Source organism: Ursus arctos, unplaced genomic scaffold (genome assembly GCF_023065955.2).
Source record: "Ursus arctos isolate Adak ecotype North America unplaced genomic scaffold, UrsArc2.0 scaffold_2, whole genome shotgun sequence".
NCBI classification, from domain to species: Eukaryota; Metazoa; Chordata; class Mammalia; order Carnivora; family Ursidae; genus Ursus; species Ursus arctos.
Window position 1 is genome coordinate 90104773 of NW_026622874.1, and position 22809 is coordinate 90127581.

At 47.6% G+C, this 22809-nt stretch overlaps 1 protein-coding gene across 1 annotated transcript in view; it reads left to right on the top strand.

Annotated features, from left to right (window-relative positions):
* Positions 1–12009: 12009 nt before the first annotated feature.
* The window catches only part of CALN1 (calneuron 1), a 404458-nt gene continuing 393658 nt past the window's right edge, over positions 12010–22809 (top strand). Inside the window, exon 1 of the mRNA XM_048224589.2 lies at positions 12010–12078. The gene's annotated coding sequence lies outside the window, so the exon portion shown is untranslated. The remainder of the gene's footprint in view (positions 12079–22809) is intronic.

A 22809-nucleotide genomic window follows, 5' to 3' on the forward strand; every position in this document is an offset into this window, starting at 1 on the left:
GATCAGGACCCTGGGCTCATGCCCTGAGCCGAAGGCAGATGCTTAATGGCTGAGCCACCCAGGCGCCCCTTAAAGAAACTTAAAAAACGAGAAAAAAATTGCTTGTGTTCACTCGCATATTTATTCATTTCTAGCTTTATTCATTCCTAAGTTTTGATCTGCTATCATTTTACTTCAGCCTGACAGCTATAAATTCTTTAACTTTTTGTTTACCTAAAAAACTTTTTATTTCACCTTCGCAGTTGAAGAACATTTTCGTTGTTGTTGTTTTTATAGCATAGTCAAGGTACTGTCCCATTGTCCTCTGGCTTGCATTATTTCTGAAAAGAAGTTACTCGATTCTTATCTTTTTTCTCTTGCTATGTGTTTTTCCTCTGGATACTTCGAGATTTTCTCTTTCGTACTGGTTTTCAACAAGTTGATTATGATATACCACAGTGTGGTTTTCCTTTTATCCTGCTTAGGGTACATTGAGCCCCTTGGATCTGTGTATTTATAGCTTTTATCAAATTTGAAATATTTTAGCCATTATTTATTCAAATAATTTTTTTCTACCTCACTAACTCTCTATGCACACACACTACAGGTATTAAAATCAAATGTATGTTAGATTGCCTGATATTGTCATACAAGTCACTGAGCTCTATGTTTCTCAGCCATTTTTCTTTCTGTGCTTTGGTTTCTGTTGCTGTGTGTTCAAGTTCATTTTTTCTTTTTCCTACAGCATCTAATCTTATGTTAAGCCCATCGATAACTTTTTATTATTAACTATTGTATTTTTCAGCTCTAGAATTTCATTAGCTTCTTAAAGATACTTTTCATTCTTTTCTTTATTGTGTTCATATTTTTCTTTACATCCTTGAACATACTTATGATAGCTGTATGAAAGCCCCTGTCTGCTGATTCCATCATTCCCAGTAGTTTTGCTTCTGTGAATGTTACATCGTAGAATTTCTGGATTTTGCTGTTCTTCTTTAGGAGTTTTGAAATTTATTCGTTAGGCAGATAAGTCACTTGAGAATTAGCTTGACCCTTTTGATGGTTTTTGAAAGCTCTGTTAGGGCAACAGAATAGCCTCTGCCCTGATGCTAGTTTAGTCCAACTACCAAGGTGCACTCTACCTGGAGTCTCTACTGTAATCCCAGGTGTTTTCCCCACTTGGGTTCATCAGAATTCGAATGCTTTCCAGTTCTTTATTACCTGTAGGAATTGTTCAACTTACAGCTCTCCACCTTTGCCTGACCACATGGAATTTGATGCTATCTATGCAAATCTTAGTTATTAACCAGGAAACTCAAAATAATCCCTATAAAGATTTTCTCGGCTCTTTATGTGCATAGCTTTCTCTCTTCAGTTCTCTGCTTGACAAATTCCAGCTGCCTAAGCCTCCGTGAACTCTGATCTCTGTCTATTCAAGTCAATGAGGCCACTGTGCTGTGCTTTGCTTTTTTTTTCCCCCCTTTACAATAGTGCAGAAAAAATGCCACCAGCAAAAACCTGGACAATTGCAGGGCTCATCTCATTTGTTTCTCTCTCTCTCTCTCTCTCTCTCTCTCTCTCTCTCTCTTATTTTTTAAGATTTATTTATTTGGGGGGGAGAGAGAGAGAGAGAGAGAGAGCTCATACACACAGAGGGAGGGGGAGAAGCCCACTCCCCACTGAGCAGTGAGCCGATGCAGGGCTCAAACCCAGGACCCTGGGATCATGACCTGAGATGAAGGCAGATGCTTAACTGCCTAAGCCACCCAGGTGCCCCTGTTTCTCTTCTTATCTGGATCACAGCCCTGCACTGGCTGTCATTCAGTTATTGAAAACAGTGAATTCAAATATTTTGTCTAGCGTTCTAATTAACAGTTGGGGGCAAGTCTGGGACTAGCTCAGAAGCAAAAATTCCTCAGCTCTCTTTTTCATGAGCATTTTCATTGCATTCAGAATTTTCGGTGTACAGTCATTTTCCTTTAGGACTCCAAAGAGTATATCAACGGTTGTGAGTTATAATAACTTTTATCATTTCCATTGAGATGTCATTGGTTGTTCTTTTGAAAGTTGTGCATGCATGCATGTGTGTGTCACGGAGAAAGGAACTGGCTTTCTTTCCCTTTTAAAAAATTTTATTATTGAAATATAGTTGACATACAATGTCATATTAGTTTCAGGTGTATAACAGAGTGACTCAACGATTTTCTGTATTACATGATGCTTACCATAATGCAGTTATGATCTGTCACCATACAACGTTATTACAACATTATTGACTATATTCCCTTTGCAGTACTTTTCATCCTGCGACTTATTTTTTTTTAATTTGACTGTAACTGACACACAATGTTACATTAATTTCAGGTGTGTAACATAGTGATTCAGCAAGTTTATACATAATGCTATACCCACTACAAGTGTAGTTACCATCTGTCATCATACAACACTACTACAATATCATTGATTAGATTCCTTAATGCTGTGTCTTTTATTCTTATGACTTATTCATTCCAAAACTGTAAACCTGTATCTCCCACTCCCCTTCAACAATCTTGCCCATCCTCCTTCCCCTCTCCCCTCGGGCAACCATCAGTTTTATCTCTGTACTTATAGGTTTGATTCTGCTTTTTGTTTATTCATTTTTTAAAAAGATTTATTTATTTTAGAGAGAGAGCGAGCGGAGGGTGGGGCAGAGGGAGAGGGACAGGAAGAAGGAGAGAAGCAGAAGCAGACTCCCCACTGAGCATGGAGCCCAATGCGGGCTCGATCTCATGACCCTGAGATCATGACCTGGGCTGAAATCAAGAGTCAGATGCTGAACTGACTGAGCCACCCAGGCGCCATGATTTTTTTTTTTTTTTTTTTAGATTCCACATATGAGTGAAATCATATGGTATTTGTCTTTCTCAGTCCAACTTACTTCATTTAGATACGGCCACTGTGGAAAACAGTATAGAGGTTTCTCAAAAAATTAAAAATAGAAATACCGTATGATCCAATAATTCCACTACTGGGTATTTATCCAAAGAAAATGAAAACACTAATTCCAAAAGATGTAAGCACCCCTGTGTTTATTGCAGCATTATTTACAATAGCCGAGATATGGAAGCACCCTAAGTGTCCATCATTAGATGAATGGATAAGGAAGATGTGACATGCTCACACACACACACACACACACACACACACACACACACACACACACATGCAGTGGAATATTATGCACCCATAAGAAAGGATGAGATCCTGCCATTTGTGACAACATGGATGGCCCAAGCGGGTACTATGTTAAGTGAAGTAAGTCAGACTGAGAGAGACTGGTTTCTTTCAATATTTTGTCTTTGGTTTTTGGAAGTCAAATTGTGATTGTCTATATATGGCTTTCTTTGAACAGATCCTGCTTGGAATTTCTAAGATTTCCTAGACCTGTGGCTTAATGTCTTTCTCAGTTTTGGAAAATTCTCAGCCAATACTGCATTTACCCCATTCTTGCTCTCGTTTCCCTTTCAAACGTCAATTATATGTTTGACTATTCACCATGTTCTATGTATCTCTTAAGCTCTTTTCTCTCCTTTCATTCTTTCTTTTCTCCAGTACCACATTTTCTACTGACCTAATTAACAGTTCATTAATCTCTTTTGTTTTGTTGAATCTGCTTTAAGCACATCTATTGCGTTATTGTATTTTTGTTTGGTTCCAGAATTATTATTTAATTATGTTTTAAAAATATATTCTCTTTCTCCCATGGCGAATTTGTCTTATCATTTATTTTCTTGAAACTTTATTTCAAGTTTTAGTGTTTGTTTTATACAACTCCAGTATCTGGATCACCTATATTTTCCTTGTCTGTTTTGTCTTCATTTGGCCCTGTCACCCGCCATGCTTGGCAATTTTTTATTAAATGTCAGATATTACATATGAAATATTATAGTGTCTCTACATGTTCTTCTGTCCCCTCAGAGAGATTCAAATTTTCATTTGGCAGGCAGTTAGAACACATGCAGATCACCTTTTGCTGACCAGTAATTGAGGAAATTTGAAGAGGGATTTGATTCTCTGAAGGCTGTTGGTTTGCCCTTGTCTTCATGAGTGTAGTCTTTCAAGGGCGTCGCCTGAAACCCTGGGCGTTTATCAGTGCCCTTCCTCCTTGGTACGTTGTGAACTCCAATTTTTGTCTTGCACATGTTGTGAGATCCCTGCACTTCCTCTTTCACTGTGAAGTCACTTAGCTGTTGCTGGGTTTCTTTTCTTGACCTTTCACCGTGTGCAGCTTCAAAGGAGGCCTATTTCTTTAGGGGGAAAGTAGATCCAAAGGATGCTTTCACTTTTCTGAGGTTTCGTTTCCTGTGCATTTTGGTCCCTTGGGTCCTAGCTGTCTCAGTAGGGCTGAAACCTGATTATTTTCTCTCTATGCTGTGATACTCTCAAAAATCTCAACAATCCTTGAGATGTTACTTTCTTTTTGGCCTTTCGGTCCAAAGCTACTTGGAAGTCAGTTGAAATTTTGAAAGGAAAGGCAACAGAGACTGTCAGGTTCACAACAATGCCTCTGCCTTCTCTCTGGGTTCTTGAGTCCTCGCTTGAGTTCTTAGCTTTGATTCCATTCTTTTCTCAAATTTCTTTTTTTTTTTTTTAGACAATTTTATTTATTTATTTGAGAAAGAGTGAGAGAGAGAGAGAGCATGGGGGGAGGGACAGAAGGAGAGGGAGAAGCAGACTCCTCACTAATCAGGGAGCCTGATGCAGGGAGCCCGATGTAGGATTTGATCCCAGGACCCTGGGATCATGACCTGAGCCAAAGACAGATACTTAGTGGACTGAGCCACCCAGGTGCCCTTAAATTTCCTGACACAAGTCTTTGAGTATTTTTTTCTCACCTGTTTCATTAGGAAAAGATTTTTTTCTCTTACTTTCATACATGGTAACAACCAACAAATGAATGAATACACCCCAGGTGACAACATTTTACCTTCTAAGTTTGTTGGTTCATTTTTCTTCTGTGATCTACCATGACTCCTAAAGCCACTCTTGCTTTTTTTTCCTTTGCTGACAACTTGATTTTTCTTTGTTGATAATTCGAATTTGTTTTTATTCTAGATATTAAAAGAATTATCAGCATATGTGTCAATATAATCTCTTTTCAATAATAATCTTGTAATAGAGTAAACTTAGTGTCTTGGTTTTTTTAAGGGCAGAGCATGTGTTTCTTTTGTAGTGTAAATATATACTACATATTTATTACTCTGAAAGAAAATAAATGCAGGACATATTTTTCTCATTAAAAAAAATTAAGCCAAGAGTAAAAATATCTTTTGTATAGCATTCATATAATATAGACCTAACAAGTAGAAGGCCCTCTAATATTGATTCCTTAAAGTTAGTCAGGTAACAGATGGTATTACAATTATATTCTGTGTAAATATATTGTGTATATATGGATAAAACATACAAAATTTTCTTTTTCAAAAATTATACCTATATGTTATTTTGCAATTTACTTTTCACCATTTACAACATAATCTGGACTCCTTTCAAGGTAGCACATTATTCTGGTTGTCTGTTGCCATATAACAAATCACCCTGGGGCGCCTGGGTGGCTCAGTCGTTAAGCGTCTGCCTTCTGCTGAGGGTGTGATCCCGGAGTTCTGGGATCGAGCCCCGCATCAGGCTCCTCTGCTGGGAGCCTGCTTCTTCCTCCTCTCCCACTCCCCCTGCCTGTATTCCCTCTCTTGCTGGCTGTCTCTCTCTGTCAAATAAATAAATAAAATCTTTAAAAAAATCACTCAAAAACGAAGTGGCTTAAAACATCAATTTATTGCTATCTCTTCTAGTCTGTGGGTCAGGAATTCAGTGAACAGTTGGGATGGCTTATCCCTGCCCTCAACATCTTGGGCCTCACCTGAGAAGACTGTTACAGCAGGGGCTAGAATAGCTGGAGAGTGTCCAGATCTCCCTCCCTCCCCCTTCCTTCCTTCCCTTCCTCCCTCCTTCCCTCCCTCCCTCCCTCCTCTCTTCCTTCCTCCCTTCCTTCCTTCCTTCCTTCCTTCCTTCCTTCCTTCCTTCCTCTGCCTCTCCCTCCCTCCTTTCACATAGGTTCTCCACACAGCTAGCTTGGGCTGCCTCATCACATGGTAACTGGACTTCTTATAGATTGACTCTGGGAGGCGCCTGGGGGGCTCAGTCCTTAAGCATCTGCCTTTGGCTAAGGGCATGATCCTGGGATCCAGCCCTGCCTGAGGCTCCTCCGCTGGGAGCCTGCTTCTTCCTCCCCCCCCGCTTTGTGTTCCCTCTCTCTCACTGGCTGTCTCTCTGTCAAATAAATAAGTAAGTAAGTAAATAAATAAATAAATAAATCCTTCTAGAGTGACTCTGGGCTCAGAGAAAGTTCCAAGGGACAGGCAATGGAAGCTTCCGGTTTCTTAAGTCCTAGGCCTGGAAACTGGCACAGAATAATCTATTCCATATTCTATGAAAGAAGTAACAGATCCTGTTCAGAATCAAGGGTAGGGAGATGCAGGTCCCACTCTTGAAGAAGAGTGCCAAAGCATTTGTGGCCATATTTAATTCATCGTAGTATAAAATTATTTACATTATTCCTTTTAAAAAATATTTTATTCATTTATTTGAGAGAGAGAGAGAGAGAGAGCATGAGTGGTGGGGAGGGGTCGAGGGAGAAGGAGAAGCAGGCTCCCGGCTGAGCAGGGAGCCCCATGTGGGGTTCGATCCCAGGACCTTGGGATCATGACCTGAGCCCAAGGCAGATGCTTAACCCACTGAGCCACCCAGGTGCCCCTGTTTACATTCTTCCAACATGAAAAATATCCAGAAACGTCTAAAAGCTTCAGAAAGTTTCATCTCCTTGTGGCCTCAGGCTTGGGCTTGAGATCCTGATTTATTTATCTAGAATAGGTTCAGGTGTGGGTGAGGCTCCCTGGAGACCTGTGAGCTCCTCCCTGCTCTCCCCTGAACAGCCGACATACACAAGTGAGGCAGAGATAGAAACGGTAATAGACATCACGCCCAATAAGGGAGGACACGGGAGCTATTTGCTGTAGCAGTCACTGAGCCAAGCAATACTGCAATCCAGCTGGGAACACGTCATCAATTCCTTAATCAGAGCCAGGTCCTACCGCTTGGGAGGGATTCTTGACTCTTGCATTCACCTTTTGGACTCTTGGTTCCACTCTCTAAGTCAATCCATCTTCCATAAGAAAGAGCAGCCTGTTTGCAAGTTTGCAGCCTGTTTCCTACCTTGAGAGGATTGGGGATCCAATGGTCTCCTTTCCTTGTGTACTGTCTCTGTCCCTTTTTGTCCCCAGCTAGCATATTTTCTTTAAGTCCCTGAGTGTTCCCTTGAGTCAAATTATAATTCATCCATTAGACAAAAACCAAACTTACATATTTCTTTAAGAATAGGCCCTTCTCTGTCTTCAGCCCCTGGTGAGGCTGCAGAGAGAGCATGTCTCCAAGATTCTTAAAAGTTCTTCCAGCCCCGCATCGGCCTCCTTGCTTCTCCCTCTCCCTCTGTGTGTGTGTGTGTGTGTGTGTGTGTGTGTGTGTGTGCGCATGCGTGCGCTCTCTTTCAAATAAAATAAAAAATAAAAATAAAAAGAGCTCTTCCAGACATGCCCTTAAAACTGTGTGAGGTCTCAACAAGGGATCTTATAGCCCCATCCTTCACTTAATCTTTATCCAGAGACCACATTTTATTGCCCTGGATTTGTTAGCTTTTGCCTGGAGATAACTAGAATGAACCAGCATGTCCTGGTCCTTTCTATTGCCTCTAAATTCTACTAGAAAAAAGACTGGTTTCTTCTTTAACTCATCTCTGCTTGGCTTTTTATCATAGGCATCTGAAAAATTCAGTGGGCCCTTTCTAGGTTCTCCTTAGAAATCTCCCTTGTCAGATCCATGAGTTCATTAGGCACGTTCCCATTTGTCACATTATGATAGGCAACAGTTTTGCTCGCCGTCCTACAAGTGCATGACTCAGGTACTCTCTCGTACAAGCTGCAGAAGCTATTTCCTCCGTGTCCTTCATGTTCTCTCCAAGAGCCTTCTTGAGGCCCACGCGGCTTTGGCTAAAACGGTCTTTCAAGGCAATGCTGTCGCCCATCGTTCAATCCCATAGCCAATGTGTTCAGTTTTGGCTACAGGAGGAGTGCTTCCAGGTACAAAGTTTATTCCACTTATCTGTTGCTGCCTAACCAACCACTCTAAAACCTCGAGCCACGAGGTAGAAAATGTGTGTTGTAAAGAAGCCAACACATTCTAAATCCTGTATTTCGATGAAATACATGAAAAGCTTATACGCACCCAAATGATTCATCTTTTTCTGCCTGTTTCTGTTCAGAATACAACAGACCCCTTCCTTACCCTCTACCCCTGGGTGTCTTGGGCACTGAAAGTAAATGTGTTTATTGAAAGTACACTCAAAGAAGGAAAGATAGGGGAAGGGATAAGGTCGAGGCAGGAATGACTTTGGCCATATCAGAAAAAGATGACCAGACGGTAAGGTTGTTATTGTGCAGGTGTCTGTTCTGTCACTCTGAGTCCCAAAGCTCGGGGCAGGTGGTAGACCGAAGTTAATGTCTATGCCTAGCTTGCTCGTGTGTTATGCTGGGTTGGAGAGAATATTTATGCTAAATCCAGCTACAAATGCAGAAGAAAGGGAAGTCCCTGCCACCTATTTTCTTCTATGTTGCTTTTAGCTTCCATTCTGATAATTGGTATAAAATTTTCTTTGGCATTTTAATAGGAAGGGGCAGACACATTTTGACCCTTCCTAAATATATATTGAATACATCTTGACCCTTAATAAATACATATAAGGTATCAGGGCCTTTGAACCTCCAACTCTCTTAACCGGAAAGTTTTAAAATAGTCATTGTTGGTAAGAACCAGGAAATTGCATTTGGCATGCTCTCCGAAGTCTGCCCCCCTGGCTTCTCTAGTTTTTGAGGTCGGCCGAGATTCCTATCTCCAGAAGAAAGATCCTTGATCTTTTCTCCAAGGTAATGTCTTTGGTTCACTGATAATGACAACAGTCAACATTTGCTGAAAACCTCCTTTATGCCTAGAACTGATCGGTGTAACTCCTCCATAAGGGACTGCTTTTCACAAGATCACCTTTAATCTTTACAACAACCGTATCGAATAGATACTGTAATTTAAAAAAATTTTTTTAATATATTTTTTTTGTTAGTCACCATACAGTACATCCCCGGTTTCCGATGTAAAGTTCGATGATTCATTAGTTGCGTATAACACCCAGTGCACCATGCAATACGTGCCCTCCTTACTACCCATCACCGGCCTACTGTAATTATCCCCATTTTGCAGAGGAGGCCAGGGAGATTTAGAGAGACCACACAACTGGCCCAAGTCCACACAGGCAGTACGTGAGGGCAGAGAACTTGTGCCAGATGAATCCTATTCTGGTTAAATGGCGACCCCTGCATTCTACCAGGAAACTCCATCAGGTGCATGTTGTTAAAATTCAACGAAGTAAATTTGAAGATCTAATTGCCTTTATTAAATGATTCATGAATCAGGCAGTACCCCATCTAGCAAGTAGAGAGGCACTCAGGAGTTGTACTAGATGGAAAGTTCTGTAGATGGAAGGTAGGGGCAAGATAGTTATTAGCAAAGGCAAAGGACTGGGCCAGGTCAGGCCTGCTTTCTGGCGGGGGGTGGGGGGGGTTGTTAGGGGTCTTAGCATGCAGGTGACTTCCTCTTCCTTCAGGGGCTGGAGAGGGCCCAGGTGGTGGGCCATCACTGGCATGGATTGACAAATTCCTGGCCAATCTGTTAAGATTAATTTCTGAGGGAGGTTGAAACTGCACTTAGATTGGGGATGAAGCCTGGGTTTGGCAACTCAGTCTAGATGACACCATTTTGGGCCTGTGGTTTTCTTCTTCTTTTTTTTTTTTTTAAACAGTATATAGACTTGCTGAGGGGCTTTGGTGACCGGTTGCCATGCAGAAAGTGACAAAACAATTGCTTACAGATGCAACAGATTGTTAAAAGATGTAGTTTGCATCCAAACTGAGAGATCACAGGAAGAGATCATACTGGGACCCCACCAACTCTGTTAGTTCATCTAGCCCCTCATGGGACTCTCTGCAAATGACTTCAAAGCACATCTGAATTAAGGACAAAAGCTCAGAAGATAACCTGGGAAGCAGGCCTGGTTCAAGAAAAGATAGTCATAACACAGGGTAAAAATGCTAAATGCCAAAGGCATGGTGCCCGTACTGAATGTTATGAAGACTCAGAGGAACCATGGCCAGACTGCAAGGGACCCTGATTAACTTGTGTGTCTGGCTGGCAGAATCTGGCCCACATTCCCTTGGCAGCCGCACCAGCCAGCGGAGAGCTGATTGCTGAGCTGTTTGGACCAGAGGCTTATGGCGGTGTTGCCTGCTTTGTTCCTGATTGGTGTGAGAATTTTTATATATACCTTTTCTTTGATTCTGGGAATTGGAGGCATCTGAGCTGGTGAGCAGTCTGTGTGCCACCTAGAGGGGGCAAGAAACTTGGGAGCCTGGAAAGGAGGGTGCCGTAAGGAAAGGCTCCAGCCAGGTGGGTTGTTCCTTCTCCCTTGGCACACCCTTGGGAAGAGCAGGAAGGCCCTGGAAGGCGGCTGACTCTGTCTACTGGACAGTCTGAGACCCATCTTGGTGTTTTGATTTTTCTCTTTTACTTGACAACACAAACCTTCGTTGCAATGTGTATTCTGTCAGCTGCTGGGCCCAGGCGAGGTGGACTGCTGGGGACTGGAAAGTCGACCGGAGTCTGAGCTAAAAGGTTGCCCTTGAGGCATGGGGCAGACAGAAAACGGGTCTGAGTATGGACCTGGCAGGGGTCAGTACTGGACGGTTGCAGAGTCTTTGAGATTTCGAGCTCACACCTGTGTCCAAACGCCCTCGCCTCTTCATCAAATCCATTCTGTGACCTTGGAAAGAGAAGGGGGGTCCAAACCAGGTGTTCTCAGCCCCCAGGGGAGAGGGATCAGAGGTTGGCGTGCGATGGCCACAGACCTGCCTCCCTAGATAGTGGCAGGGGTGGGCACGCTGAGTCCCCCTGCCGCCCCTGGACCCGGGGCGTCCGCCCGCCCCCCCCCTCCCCGCCCCGGGCGCGGACGCAGGTGTGATTGTGGCCCAAGGGTGTGGGCACCGGGGACGAAGCAGTTAAGGTGGGGGGCGCTTGGGCGAGTTGTCCAATACGGAGAAACAGCAGTTTGCCGGAGTTAACGTGGGCAGCTTCTTTGGGGAAGAAAAGGAGGACCGTCTGCCAAGCTCCAGCTCGCCCCCCGCGTGTGTGCCTGTGTGTGCAGTGCGTGTGTGTGTGTGCGCGAGTGTGAGTGCGCGCGCGCCGAGGCGTTCCTCAGGTTGCGCTGCCTGGAAACCGAGGGAGCCATTGGCGAGGCGAAGGGGTGGGGGTGGGGGCTCCCCGTCCCTCGGAGAAGCCGGGGCGCGGGCGGCCGAGGCGAGCCCTGAACCCCGGCTCTTGGCGCGGGCGAAGGCAGAGCGGGGACGGTGCTGCGGGCGGCCTCCAGGCCCCGGGGAGCCCGCCGGGGAGGAGCTGGGGAGGAGGCCGGAGCTGCATGGAGTTTCTAGGGCGCGCAACTCCGGCGGGGCCTCGGCCACTGGGCTCCGGGGCGCAGCGAGGCAGCCGCGCACATGGGCTGAGCCCGCGCGCCGGGGCTCTGCACGGCCAGCGGGAGCGGGAGGGGTAGAGGAGCGCGCCGTGCCGGGGTGCGGGGCACGCGTCCCCAGACGGGAGCAGAGGACAAGGACAGGGAGGAGCGTGCCCGGATCGCGCTCCGAGCCGACGAGGGGCTCGCGCCGGCCCGGCGCGCGCTTGGGGAGCGGCCCGGGGCGCCGTGGGAGCCGGCGGCAGCGAGGATGCCGGCGCGGGGACGCGGCTGCCGGCTGGGGGTGTGAGCGCCAGGCTGAGCGCTGCCCGCCGGCGCCTGCAGCCGCGCCGCCCCCTCCCTGCGGGCCACGGAGGAAGCCCCCCGCGCCGCGCGGAGGCGCCTCGGAACCCGGGCTTCGGGGCAGCGGGCCCGTGCGGCCGGCCCCGGCCCAGCCAGAGGTGAGTGCCGCCGCCCGCTCGCGCCCTCCCGCGCCTCTCGCCCCCGCCTCTCCCCTGCGTCCTCGCCCCTCTCCCGGCGGCGGAGCCCCTGCCCCGGAGCGGGCGGCCGGCCGCGGACAACGCCTCCCATACCTGTTGGCGCGGGTGGAGGGTACGGGGCGGGCTGGGGGACGCCGGAGCCACCTGGCCCTCCCCTGGGGTGGCCGCTGGCTGCCCTCCCGGGGGCGTGGGGCTGGGAAGGGCCGCGGATGTCCCGCTCGGCTGTCCCGGACTGCGCGGGCTGCAGGCTGGGTGCCGGTCGCCGAGTCCGCGGCGCCGGGGGCTGCTAGGCTGCGCGCCCCCGGCCGCGGGCGCCCGGGCGGCGGGAAGCAAGGGGAGGAGAGGGAGCCACACCGCAGCCCAGGTGGGAGAGCAGGGCGGCTTCCAGGTCTCCAGGAAGCCGGAGTCATGGCGATCCGGAGAGGCGGGACGCAGGATTCCCTCCACCTCCGGCCCCCAGCGCGGGCTGCTCGCCTTCCGGGGCGCACGGCTGGCAAGGTCCGCGGGCCCAGGGGGGCGCGGGGGATAACCGGGGAGGCCTCGGGAGCCCAGCCTGGGACCTGGCCGCTGCTCGGCTGGCCCCCAGGCCCGTAGTAGCTCCCTGAGTCGAGCGCCTGGGCAAAGGGCGGGCTCCGGGTGTCCCGGGCAGTGCGGGTTTACACGGTGCCCCAGCCTCCCCGGACTGGCGCGACGGGGAGTGAACTTCCTCAGACTTGGCCTGAGGGCGCCTAGGCAGCAGCAGGTAGTTCTGAGGCGGGCCTCGGGGCTAGGGCGAGCGGAGGACGCCTCACCCCGACGGGCTGGTGGTGCTGAGCGGGGACCGAGGGCTGCGTTCTGCCTCCCGGGCGCCAGCCACGTGCGCCCTCTGCCCCCACCCGCAGCAGCATTTCCCACTGCTCTTTTTTGCTTTGAGGAGGCGTGTGTGAAGAAGGCGCCTTCCATGCAATTGGTTTGAAGCCCTTAGCCCAGGTGAAAGTGTGACTGCAGTGCCTTGGCTGCCAAGACTGGGGCCATCCCCAGGCCCTGAGTGTGGTTTTCCGCAGAAAAGGAGACTTTCCCGGGGCTCGGGGATCAGCACAAAGTGCGGTGTGTGGAGGTGTTGGGTCGTGCCCACTGAAGTCGGATGAGTGCTCGTAATGATGGCATTCTCGAGTGAACGAGAGCCTTCTCGGCGATAGAGTCGAGGTGACCTTCTCTAGGAAAAATGGGTAGATTTCTGCCCTTTGGATGTCCAGGCACACAGCATTTGTGCAGATGGGAAAACTCCTAACTCTTGAGATTGCCATGTTCTCCTTCTTTAGCTGCTGGCTTTCGGTCAAAAAGATAAACTCTTTTTCAATTCAGGCATCGGAGCTTTGGAAAGGGTTTTAAAGCCATTTGGTGTGAAATTGTCTTGAGGCTACAGCAGGACTTTTTTTTTTTTTTTTTTTTTTAATGGAAGCGGGACTCCAGCTCTTCCCCTTGGCTTGTGGGTGGTTTTTATTTCATCTTTGTGGGATGGAAGGGAGTGTTAGTGGAGTCCCAGTTGTATTTGCTGCTTGTTTAATCTGGGGCTTCGACCCAAGTCTAAGGTGGCAATCTGAGCTCTGCTGTGACACTCAGTTTAGGATTCCTTCCCGGAGCTGCGTAACTTTGCTAGTGTCTTCCGCGGCTGGTGGCAGCCCCCACGAGCGCCCCATGGATGCCCTGGGCTGTGTCCCCCAGCAGCCTGCCTGGTGGGAGCCCAGCAGCGTGGCCCCCCTTTCCGAGCTCCCTGCAGACGTGTGGGTTTTTCATGGCACTGAGTGCTTGAAGAACGGCTCTGTTTACTGAGAAGCGGGTCTACAACACTGAAGTTGGTTACTGGACGTATCCAAGTGGAGTAATGAAAACAAAACCCTCTGGTAACACAATCCCTAGAATATTTTATTGGAGGAGCGCTAAATCTTCTTAGAATTGTTCACCAAGATCACCTTTCTCTGAACTCTGAACGTTGCTAGTGCCAGTAATCAGGCCGTTAGTAAGTGTGCAGAATAAGGGCTTTTTAGAGAGAAAGTAATTTAATTCAGCTGGTTTTGTGGAGAAAATGATAGGCAAGGCTTGACGGAGACACACAGCTCCCTTTTCTTGCTAAGGGGTGTGGGGAGGGGTTGGGGTGGGGTGAGGGTGTGTGTATGTGTGACAGCTGCTTGGTTGAGTCGAACATCTATCACAGGGGGAGGCCTCTGAGCAGGGCTTAAATATTGGGCAGGGTTGGGCTCCTGTCTAGAAATTTATTTTCCATAGCAAGTGGCCTTGCGGGGGGACAGTGTGCTCCTGGGTCAACAGCCGGGGAGGGGTATCTGTGAGCTGGTCCTTGAGCCTGGTTCTGGGGCTGCAGTCCCAGCTTTGCAAGCCCCCTCTGGTCCTGGCAGCCCCTGCAGTGCTCATTGGATGGCAGAAGGGGGCGCTAGTTCTCATATTGAGAGGAATTCTCTGGCTCTGATAGGTCTTGAGACATTTAAGGTCTCGGGAGACCCTCTTAATTCAGCTTTCTGAGACCCGACTTGCTACCAGACGCTTTTCCACATTGGAGTTCATGTATCCTTGTTTTTCATGTTTGGAAATTGACGCCGAGGGAGGTAAAGAACTTTCTTGAGGCTGTTGCAGCTTGTGGGTAAGAGGCACGATTTAGGGTTTGATTCCAAGAGGCAGGGGTTCCTGCTTCTAAGCCCAGGGAACTTTCCACACTATGGCTTATGAGCTAGGGCGTGTTTTGGTAACCTCTGACCTTCCGTACCTTGTTTAGCATCAGCCCTAGAGTGGGTGCCCTGTGTTTGCTGAGTGTATCCAGGGCAGCCTCTCCTTCCTCATTCCTGATGAGGAAGCTCAGGCACGGGGCGGGGCGAGAGGGGGGCTCCGGAGCGCGAGGCCCTTTCTCCACGTGCGCCCACACTGGAGCCGTGTGAATTTCCAGGTGAGGTTGGTTTGATGATAGGCTGCTGCCGCTTTGTTTGCACATTCCCTGGCCGTGCCCACATTGGTATGGGGTAGGTGGCATCTTTGCCCTTTACTCGAGGCTTAAACTGATACAATGTCTGAAATGTCTTCTAGTGATGGAAAACCATCAGGTAGTGTCACCGGCAATAACCTTTGACGCTTTTTAAAACAATGTGCGTCCGGACTCTCAAGCAGTGAAACCCTCCCTCGCGATGGGCAGAGCAGGGACTGGTCCGTCCGTGGCTCCGTTTGAGGGTCGTTCTGAATAGGTTACAAGCGAGGAAAACGAAAACACATTGTTGCATCCAACCTGGGGTTTTCAAAGTGAATTACGTTTTTAATCATTTAACATCTTGTTAGTTTTTTTTTGTTTTGTTTTTTGTTTTGTTTTTTGTTTTTTGGTTTTTTTTTGGTTAAAATGCATTCAGTGCCTCTTATGTGGTTACGGATATAGATATGAATATGACACAGTGCCTGTCATCAAAACATTCACAGTTTAGTGGGGAAGGCAGACCATGTGTTAGGGATACACATTTGCGAGCAGAGACGGGAGGCATCCAGCCCAGCGTGGAAATGATGTCTGAGCTGAGCTTCGAGGGTGATTCTGAAGTGGTCAGCCTTGAACGGGGGTCCCAATGCAGAGCAAATAAGGCAAGCAAGGGGTAGGAGGTGAGAAAGCAGCCTGGAGTTTGCAGTTCCTGGAGGCAGGGAGTGACAAGACAAGAGGTTGCAAGGATGGATGGAGACTTTTGGTCAGGAACAGGGGCTCAGCATTTCTCCACTGCAGGCGGGCAGTGTGGTCAGAATCGAGTTTTAGGTAAGTGTGGTTGGGTGCCTTGTGGAGGATGGATCTGCCCGGGAGAAGACCAGAGGCGTGGCCATCAGCGAGGCTGCAGGCCACAGAAACCAACTCTGGCTAAAACCTGAAGCGAACAAGTGAAATCTTTATTTCACCAGCGGTGGTGATGGGGGCTCACGGGACGGAAGAGCCAGAGATGGGGCGGAGGGAATTAGGTGGTCAAGGGGATCTTGGTGGCAGGAGTTACTGTCCGGTTCCTCTCAGGTGATACTGTGGAAGTAAATAACCTCTAAACTTATGCATCCTCTTCCTCCTCCTCATCTTCGTCATCCCATTATTCTGCTGCCTTCCAGATGCTGAGAGGAAGTGTCTAATGAGCAGAGCTTTGGGTAGGTCATTGGGATGGGGAGAGGGGGTTTTCCGAAAGGAAGCTGGAAGGATCAGTGGCTGGAAGGATAGATATTGGACGTGTCCTCCCCAGGAGGGAGAGTTGCAGGACTTATTGATCAATTGATGTAGGGGCAGGAGTAGGAGAAAGGGAAGGGTATAGCGTGGCCACTGGGTTTCTGGTTTAGGTGATGGTCTGGAGAAGCAAAACGAAGTTCTCGCCAAGATGAAATAACTCACTCGTTTTCCCACCGGCAGTGCTGTGGGCAGCTGTCCATGACCAGGCTGCAGGAGAAGGTGGCGACCTATTTTAAAAAGTCTCATTAAGGGGCAGTGCTGCTGTGAATAAGGCCTATGTAAGTAGGTTACTTTATCTCCTGCCCCACAAATCTGGATACTTGGGAAACATTTTCATTCATTCAACCAATATTGAGTCTCTCTGGTTCAGGAACTGAGGAACACGGTGAAGTAGAGATGATACTCTTATATTCTAGCAGTGTAACCCACAATGAAAAATAAAAATTGGCAATGAAATGTGGTGATATAATTGAGACAGATGCAGGGGCCACTTCAGATTGGGTGGTCAACAAAGTCCTCACTTACGCTGGGTAAGTTAGGAGCGATCTGGAGAAGAACTTCCGGCGGTGAGAGCACCAGTGCAAAGGTCCTGAGGTAGGAACAAGCCAGGTGCATTAGAAGAATAGGAAGGAGATTAGTGGGGCAGGAGCTGAGTTCAGAGAATCAGGGGCTAGTTTGTGGGGGGCCTGGGAAGTTACCTTGTGGAGTGTGGGTTTTATACTGAGTCTGATGGGAGCCATTGGAGCGTTTTAAATGGGAGAGTCACATAATTTAATTTATGTTTTCAAAAGATCACCCTGGCAGCTGTGCTTTCTCTGTGCACTATCTTGGTACAATAAAGCGAGTTTTTATCCATCAGAGTGTAAAGCAAAATGTCATGTTTAAGAGTAACAGATGGAGAGAAAAATGCCTTGGTGACCTTAATTTAGTGGTTTCTACGGTACCAATTAATTGTGGGTACAGCCAAGACCATATCTCTAGTATGATTTCAGTTTTGTTTAAAAACATGGTATAGAATAATGGATAGAAGTGGACTAAATATATGAACACTGCTGTCCAAAGGTGTTGGCATTACAAATGATTGTTATACTCTTGAAAATGAGCATACATTTCTTTTATAATCAGGAAAGAATTATTTTAAAATATAGACACCGAGGGCCACAAATGTCTTGAACGAGGTGTTGTGAGACTCTATCTACTACACACTTTAACCCTCCCATTTCATTTCTGGAAATGTTGATGGCCAAGCCCATGGTCCTGGTTGGGACAGAAATTAGGATGTGCTCCAGCTGTCCAATTTTTGGCTCTTCGTTTTATGCTTAGAAAAACATTTTCAGTGATGAAAGCAAACCTTTTTTTTTTAAATAAGAAATTAAAGCAACACAAAAATGTTACATTAAAAAAAAAAGAAGAAACCACCTTTCTGCACTCTCATTCCCCAGGCCACGAACATTTCCAATACATATACTGTTAGAGGTATCTGAAAGACACAGGGGGAAGAAAATCTATCTATATTTTGCTGAAGGATTTTGGAATATTGCTAAAAAAATAACTGTATCCAAATTACTCTCCAAAATTCCTTCCTGCAGAGCTTGAAACCCAGATGACCTTTTCCCCCCTTGCCACAAAATCATTAGGGACACTTGAATACATAACTCCGCTAAGAGAAACTGAAACTTGCCTCTTTGGTATTCCGAGTGTTCATTGAATGCACACTTTATCCTTATAAAGAATAGAGCAATTAAATATTCATTAAAAGTTCATCTCCGAGCCTTGAAATATTATTGTTTTAGTCCTGGAGCCCAAGAGTTGGTATCATGATTGCAAACCACTTGCACTTTTCTCATTAACAAAAGTTGGCCAATATGAAAACTTAGACGTGCAAATTAGGGACTTGGGTAATTATTTTGGTGACATATTTATTACAGCAGAATATTATCCCTTGAAAACAGGAAAAGAAGAACATTCAACGAAGTGTTACTTAGGGCCATCCAGGATGCATTTGGGAAGAGCTGTATATCTGCATGGTCTCACCGTGCAGACTGCATTTGGGGGCTGACGTGCCAGGAATCCGCAGCCCCAAACTCAGTGTTAATGCGACCGAACAGGGTGGGATTGGAGTCTCATTATGAGATTCAGCAGAATTACTGTCTTCCCCATCATTACCATAATTAAACACGTCCTTTCTTGATGAAGAGAAGAGCGACTGTGTGCTCAGAAGAGAATGATTGTAATGTAATCGAGCCATGGGGTTGAAGAGGGAGGAGGGACCTTGGTTATCTCATTTTACAGATGGGGAAAATGAAGACCAGGGAGGCTACGTGACGTGCACTCCCTTGTTTTCCCCACCCCGGCTCTCCGCGGTGGCTCTGTGTTGTCAGAAAATGAATTTATTTTGGCAAACCCAAGAATTAGGAAAGCACTCTGAACCTGATGAAAAATGGGAGGGTTTCGGAGCCGTTCATTCATTCTGTGGAGTGTAATCTGTTTGTGTACTGATAACAGGCCTAATTACTGTGTAAACATTTTTATAGTCTGGTAAGAAAACTTCAAACATCTGTACTGCACGTTGATGTCGCGTTTCAGCCTCCAGCATTCCTACTGCTTGTTCTTAAAAAACCAGTTGCTCTGTTATTTAATCTGGTCTGTGGTCGATGATTCATTTCCTGCCCGGACAGAAACACACATGGCAGATCCAGTAGGAAGTGACCAGTGCTAATAGAGTGTTTACGCTGATGGTTAGCATTGCCCCCATTTTACAGATGAGCAAATGAAGATACATCAAGGTTCAGCAACTTGCCCAGGGTCCCAGGTTAGGGGATGGTGGAAGGGAGTCACCACCACCGGCGGCCCGTGACTAACCAGCTAAAATCTCCACCTTCCCTTGCCCGTCAAAGACAAGCTCTCTGCAAGAGAGATCAGGGTCTGACTTTGTGAAATCGCTTTAGTTAGGTCACTTTTGGGGGGCAAACTCATGGATGGAGAGCTGTAAAGAGGGGTCCGTGGGGATTGTGTCTTTAGGTTTTCTGGGTTGCCCCAGTCCCTCAGCTGTGGCCGGTGGTTCTCTGACCCAACCCTCAAGTTAGATACGTGACACTAACCTGCTTCTGAGCTCTGCTTGATCCAAGTACTTGTGCCTTCTGCCTTGGTTCCTGTGTTATCCTAAGGAATGCCAGTGTTCTGTGCGTCTTACGCCTGGAGAGAACTGCTGCTTTCAAAAATCCGGCAGCCCAGAATCCGTGGAGCTCTCAAAGGGCAGCAGGCAATAGGGAGGCATCAACGGTCTCAAAATGAGGGAAAGAGAAATGCTGGCAGATCCTGTCAATGGGCCCGCACTCAGACACCTCTCTTGGCCTTAAATTATTACTTACGCTGCAGGCGGACTCAAAATTTTGCATAGCAGGAGGGACTGAAGCAGGGGGCCCTTCAGGCCCCCTCAGTTTTAGCCTCTGGCCCGGCGAGGGGGAGGGGGACATGTGCTTGGAGGTCCCTGTATGAAAGGTGTTGCCGAAGAAGAAAGTTCTGTCCTCTGGTTTGGAGCCCTGCAGTTGGCATGAGAGAGACAGAGCCGTGCTGACCGGTAGCACTTTGTGGGAGTGACCACCCCCTGGACGAGCTTAGCGGCTACAGGGAAGAATTTCAGACACGGAGGTAAATGCAAGAGGCAGGTACTGATGTGGAATCGTGACCCACCATCCGCGTTCCGGTGAGCGGGTGACCCGGTTGTGGTCTTGGGAAAGGTGATACAGACCTTTCCAGAAGGAGGTCGGCTGGCCCTGGATTTGAGTTTTAGAACCTGAGGTGGAGGGTTTAGTTCAATGTTTCCAAATTGTCTGTGCATCGGAATTCCCTGGGGAGCCTTAAGAAAGTCCCAAAGCCCTGTCACATCCCAGACCCGTGATGTTGGAATCTTGGGGGAATGGGACCTCGCCCCCCAGGTTATTTCACTGTACACAGCCAACTTTGAGAACCAGGGTCCAGAACAGCTTTTCTCAAATAGGTTCTGGCACATCACCTGGGGATCTTGTTCAAATGTGAATTCTGATGCCTGGGTCTGGAGCAGGCTTAGAGCAAGCCTGCCTGCCTTCCTTCCTTCCTTCCTTCCTTCCTTCCTTCCTTCCTTCCTTCCTTTTTATTGATTTATAATTGACATAGAGTATTAGATTAGTTTCAGGTGCACAACGTGGTGATTCAATATTTTTATACATTACCAAAGGATCCCCTCGCTAGGTCTCGTTATTGTCTGTCACTATACAAAGTTACAATATTATTGACTATATTCCCTATGCCGTACATTACATCCTTGTGATTTATTTTATAACTGGAAATTTGCACCTCTTAATCCCCTTCACCTATTTGGCCTGTCCCCCTGGCTGCTGCCGTCAAGCCCCAGGTGCTGTGTGTGCTTCTGGGCCCCACTGGGTGGGCAAGACCTAGGGAGAAGAATCAAGTTCCTGACTTTCTTAGCTTCACATGGAGGGCTTCTGGAACTATTGCTTTTCCATGACATTCCAGCATCTTTGGTTCACTCAGGGTCAGGCTGGAGAACAGGGGGCCTGGACCCTGCCTCCCATCTTTATATATTCTTATAAAGACTAGGGCAATTAAATAGTCATTAAAGGTCCATCTCTGAACATGTACATAATTGCTGCAGTTTTGGAGACTAAAAGTTGATATCGTGATTACAAATGACTTGCACTTCCTTGTCCTTCAGGATCCAGTGCATTCTCCTGTCCCTGGCCAGCATTTATACAGTCAGAATCAGAAGCGCGGAGAGCTGGGAGGGACCTTAGGAATTATCTAGTCTAAGCCACTCGGTGTTTGGAGGAGAGGATGCTGAGACCCAGAGTGATTTGTCCTGAGTTACAGATCATCAGGCCAGGGCTGCTGCAGACTTGAGACCAGAAGGAGGGAAGTGGCAGGGTGAGGCTTGGGGAGAATGACTCCCGCCCCTCCCCTCCCCACCCCTCCCCGACGCCGCTCCCAGGGCAGGGGAATCACAGGCCAGAGACATCCAGAAAGACTGCAGATATAGTCACATTAAAGACATCTGAGAATCGCGAGACGTACTGTTAATTATACCTGTGATTTTCCATCCCCTCCCTCCCCCACCCCACCAACTCCAGTTACCTGCACAGAAGCTTGACGAAGTTCTCTGTGTCTGCGGTTTGAGTTGACACCTTGACAGCTGTTCCGCGGCCTGCTCCCAGGTGGGACGCTGATGCAGGCCGCCCTACTTCATGGAAAATAATTACTTTTACCATTTTTGCCCCAAATATTTTCCTCCTGTCGTTGAAACAAATAAAGTACCCCCTCGACATACAGGTTTCTTGATGCCGTGGTGAATATGTTAAACCTGTTGTAAGAATAGTTCATAATTGATGTTCTTGGCATTTATCACCCAGCCGTGACGTGTTCAGATGACTAATAAATTATATTTTGTTGGATCCTTTTTTTCCTGCTTTTTCAACTCAAGGCACCTGTTTCAGCATGTCAGCGTTGACGGGGACGGTTTCCTGCCCATGGCTTTATGCTTTGTCGGCTACCTGCAGGTGAAGACAATGGACGTGAAACTCTGGGCCTGACATGGACATTGCTGTCCCCAGTTCGTGTGTGTTTTGCCCTAGGAGATCAAGCCTTTAAATAGAGGAGAAGACTGAGGGGCACATGCAAATTAGCATAAAGATTGAAGCAGTGTAATTATAGCTAATGGTTATATAAGTCCTCCTTTCCCAGTACTTTACATATGTTAACTCGTTTAATCCCCTCGACAGCTTGGTGAGGTAGACCCCATCACTGCTTCTGTTCCTGCGGATGAGGATACCAAACCCCAGAGAAGTTAAGCACCTTGCCGAAAGTCACACAGCGGTTCAGCCGCTAGGCTCTCGGACCTCCGTCATTCTCACTGTCCAGGGTGCGCCAGGCGCTGTGGAAAACTTTTACGGCACATTTTCATACATTCTCTGATTCTGACATTTGCTTCTTGGGACGCACTTTTACCTTCCCGTGGACGCCCGCCTCCCCCCTGGTAGCCCTGGAGTCGGTCCTGCTGCAGATGGCCTGTCCTGTTTCCCCCATCTTTGCTCTACTAGCTCTCTCTGTAGTTGTCCTTTGATGAATCCACACGTGGGCAAACCCTAGTTCGTAAGCAAGAGACTCCGCAGCCAGTGGGTAGGGTTGGAGTGTCCGTTGGGGAAACTGTGTATGCTAAGACTCAGATAGCCTGTATCGCATTTGACTTAGAGACTTGACCACCTTCCCATGTTGGCCACGCACTGGACTCTGTCTGGCTCTTCATCCTTGGTGCCCACGCACTGAACTCACGACGAGGTCTCTGCCTCATTCTTGCTGCGTTGTTCATAGTCACTTATCTCCTGTTCCTCCAGTATGAGCTTCTAGGAGCGGTTGTGCACCTGGTGGGCAGATGGAACCCCCCCCCCCATCCACCCCGCATTCTCCCTCACTTCAGG